This window comes from Myodes glareolus, chromosome 15 (genome assembly GCF_982192425.1).
Source record: "Myodes glareolus chromosome 15, mMyoGla1.1, whole genome shotgun sequence".
Classification (NCBI taxonomy): Eukaryota; Metazoa; Chordata; class Mammalia; order Rodentia; family Cricetidae; genus Myodes; species Myodes glareolus.
The window spans coordinates 14,080,324-14,084,458 of NC_142040.1; the positions used below are offsets into that span (position 1 = coordinate 14,080,324).

At 43.9% G+C, this 4,135-nt stretch overlaps 1 long non-coding RNA gene across 1 annotated transcript; it reads left to right on the forward strand.

Annotated features, from left to right (window-relative positions):
- Positions 1 to 493: 493 nt before the first annotated feature.
- Positions 494 to 2,406, forward strand: LOC148119638 (uncharacterized). Its single transcript, XR_015735030.1, has 3 exons — positions 494 to 634; positions 1,409 to 1,427; positions 1,749 to 2,406. It is a non-coding gene; the product is annotated as an uncharacterized LOC148119638 (long non-coding RNA).
- The last annotated feature ends 1,729 nt before the right edge of the window (positions 2,407 to 4,135 follow it).

A 4,135-nucleotide genomic window follows, 5' to 3' on the forward strand; every position in this document is an offset into this window, starting at 1 on the left:
GGCCTCTGCTAGAAGTCAGGGCCCCTGCTTGTCAGGAATGTGGCTGAGCTGGCACCTGGTCCACCTGTCCTCAGGGAGGCCTTTAAGACCCAGGAACTGCCTCGAGCCGGGCTGCGCCTACAGCCCAGGCCCAGCTCGCAAGGCAGCTGAGCTGGGGAAATTTTATGGCCCCCGGGGGAAGGGAGAAATATAGGAATTCGTACCTGGATGGGAGCTGGGATGGCAGGCGGGAGGGGATAGCTAGCACTGCAGGGCGACCTGGGCGTCTATGGGGTCGGGGAACACCCAAGCTCCTCCTCACCAGGACCCTGCCACGGCCCGAAGCAAACTCACCCCAGCGATGGTCCTCTGCTAGAAGTCAGGGCCCCTGCTGGATGGGAGCCGGGATGGCAGGCGGGAGGGGGTAGCCAGCACTGCAGGGCGACCTGGGCGTCTATATCTCATCATTATTTTTAAAAGAACAATATTTTGGTGCCGCGGACTCGAGAGATTCACCCGCCAAAGGCCAGAGTTCCAGTTTCACCTTTCGTCTGGGACCCTGACCACCAACTTCCGGGATTGAATCGCACCGAGGACTTCTCAACCCTGCCAACTGCCTGGACCACATTCCTACAAACAACACCGGCTTCTAATTGTAAGTTTCCTCACTCCAGCCAGCTTATCTGAGCCTTTTTAACCCGGGGTTGACTGGTCCTCCTGGTGTTTCTGGGCTCAGGGGGTACTTCTCCACCCCTTCGCTGGCATCCATTATGGCTTGTGTCCTCTGTTAAGCCCATGCATTCCCACACCTGGGGACTCGGGGTTTCCAGACTTCTTCCTCTTTATTTCAGTCTTTTCTTCCTTCCAACCTTTCTCGCGGATGTAATTCGCTGATCCAGTTCGGCCTATACCCCCCACATGTGGATGGAGGACGCTCCCCCAACATGTCTTGGGTGGTCGATTTGCATCTCACCTAAACGGGGAGCCGTTCCCCATAGGCTCGAGATGCCACGGATTTTTGCGGGTTTTTCATGGTCTTGACCTGGGAAAGCAAGTTGTACCAGCCTAAATATGCCATGGGTTTTTCACGATTCAGACTCTATATATCAACCAGGCGGCCCCCGGCTTTTAAAATCCCCGCTGTTTTTCCATTCAAGCCACAACACGTGGCCGCTGCCATTTTCATTGGGGTCAGGTGACTTTATTGCTAGATTCACTGAGAGCCAAGTCACGCAACCAGACCCTCCCACTGTTATGTATGTCCCGCTTTCCCCTCACCCTCCTCAGTGTTCACTGAAATTCTCTCCTTAGCTGTGATTACAGGTGTTTTTCATAGTGACGTGCTTTCTGATAGGGCCCATCAGAAACATACACTTTGCCTAATTCCTGTTCTCTATGTATAATGATTGTTCATTTCATCTCGTTTCAGACTACAAAATCATAAACTGGTATGTACTTTTAAGCTTTTTTTTTTTTTTTTTTTTACTATTGTCAGTTCTGCCACTAATCGTAATGTTACAAACAGTTTTTTTTTCTTTCTGTCTGTCTTTTTACAAATGTGGATCTTACTTATTAAGAGTCAATACAGTCAAACTCAAACCCAATCTTCCAGACAGATTCTATAATACAACTATACCTAATAATCAGCCCTCAGCTGCTCAGAGATCTGGGGAATGCGATATTTAAATGCTTAATTATTTAAAAAAAAACTTTTCATAACCAAAAGAGACAGGTTGGCTCCTAGCAAACACTCTGTTTCCTCCAAGAAGACAAAAGACAGACGGTCACGTCACTGACCAACGTCCATCTGCAGTTTGCTTCCACTGCCAAGTGCTGACCATTGGGCAAAAACTGCCTATCACCTAAACTGGAGACCTCCAAACGTGGACAGGATCACTGGAATCGACAGTCTAGCTGCGCAAGTAAGGTAGACCTGTCTTCCTAAAGATTTCTTAGTCCACAGGGTCTCCAAAAGCCTGGCAGCTCTACATTAAACAACAAAGGTCAAATGCAACCTTCAGCAACCAGGGAGGACCAAAGAGTAGCTCTGGGTGCCAACCAAGTAAGTTCTCTGTCATTTTTTAATCAGTAACTCAAGTAAAATCTTATCCTTCTCAAAGATCTCTGACAGTCTGATAGCTGAGAGGTTTTGCCAGATTGTCTCACCAAATAAAAATAGTTTTCATTATAATTTCTGTTTTTACAAACCCAAGGAGTTCTTAATACAATGTATATGTCTAAAACTTCTGTTTTTCTTATGAGTTCCAGGGAGCCAAATTAAAAAACCCATCATAAACAGGTCAGATACAAACCCCTCAATTCCCTGGTCCTAAAATTTTTTCTCAATTTAACTTTGTCTTCTGTTCTGCCAACACCCTAACCAGGTCCAAGGGACACCAGACATTTCCATGCCACAGATACCTGTCCTGTCGGGAGCAGAGACCCGCTATGCCAAAATGTGACCAACACCCAGCTTCTCTCAGATCTCCCTCACCCCCACACCCCCCCAAAGACGACGCCCACAAATCAGCAGGAAGCAGTCTTGAGAATTCGCCGACCCAATTCCTTCAACCTGTAATGTCTAACCTTCTGCTTTTTATTATAAAAAGGATCCGGGAATGTTATTCCTTCGAGACACTTTAAGAACTAACCACGCCCATCCCAGCCACTTTTGGACCCTCCCCCGCCGCCATTTTCTCTTTCTCTCTCTCTCTCTCTCTGGTGTGTGTGTGTATGTGTGTGTGTGTGTATGTCTTTGTTTTATGTTTGTCTATATCTCCCTTTTTAAGTAATAAATGTTTAGCTTTATATATAGCCTTATGTCCATTTACTCTGCCGTTCACCGCATCCAGCCGCTTGACTCTGCCGCTTGCACGGGGACCCTGACCCACCCCCCCCACCCCCCCACCCCCCCACCCCCTCACCCCCCCACCCCCCCATCCCCCCACCCCCCCCACCCCCCCACCCCCCCCACCCCCCCACCCCCCCTCCCCCCCACCCCCCCACCCCCCCACCCCCACCGCATGCGCTTCCACTTGCATCTGCTCCGTAAGCTGCCCGGTACATTTTATCATCATATTCTTTTAAAAGAACAACAAAATTCAGTGTTTCTACTTGGGACTTTCTAAGCAGTTCCAGGATTCTGTTAGTCTCTGTGAGCATTAGTGGCAAACTCTTCCATGTGAACCTAAATTCTTTGAGTAGTGATATATATATATACATATATATATATATATATATATATATATATGTATATATATATCAGTGTAAGATATAGATAATCTCATATATATGTGAGATTACAGTGATTACAAATTATTGGTTTTGTATCTGATAAAAAGAGAACTATTTTTGTAGAACCAAATCTCATTCTGGGCATTTTCAGCAATTATCCAACCCTACCTTCCTCATCATCTGATTCTTACAGCCTCCAGTCTCCCAATACACACTTTATATTTTGATTGAATTTCAGTAGCTTGCTGGGAATCAGACACCTTTTACATTCAAACCCTCGGCAAGGAGAATGACAGACTTTGATATAACACTAAATGTGTTTGGCTGAGACTGTCACCTGGCTATACAAAATTTAGTGTTGAATGATAGAATGTTACTACAAGGCAAATATAATCTTGCAAGTTGCTACCTATCTATAAATTAAAAAAGTAAAAATATCTTAAGGAAAGTTAACTATAATTTCTTTAAGATATTTTGAGAGTAAAAGACATTCCTTTGAAAACAAGTATTAAAATAAGAGTATTTCCTTTCACTTTTATCATAAGATTTCACTATGATTTTGTAGGACAAATTTTCATCTCAAGTACATCATTGATTTGATGAAAATATTAAGGAATTTGCAATAATATTATGATTTAATAGTAACAATGATAGGCCATATGAATATAAAAATAATGGATAAACTTCTTATTTTTCTTATTTTCATCCAGAAACATGCATTGGTAATAAGAGTGTTCTTACATTGATAATCTAGAATATTGGAATCTAACTTATTCAAAGCATATATGACATTTATAAGTATGTATTTCATCTGCTTACAGTGAGCACAGGCATATGAAAGTTTCTAAGAACAAAAGATTGCTTAAAATATGACTAACATACTAGAGGATCTAGCTGCATTATAAACACCAACAAGTAATGT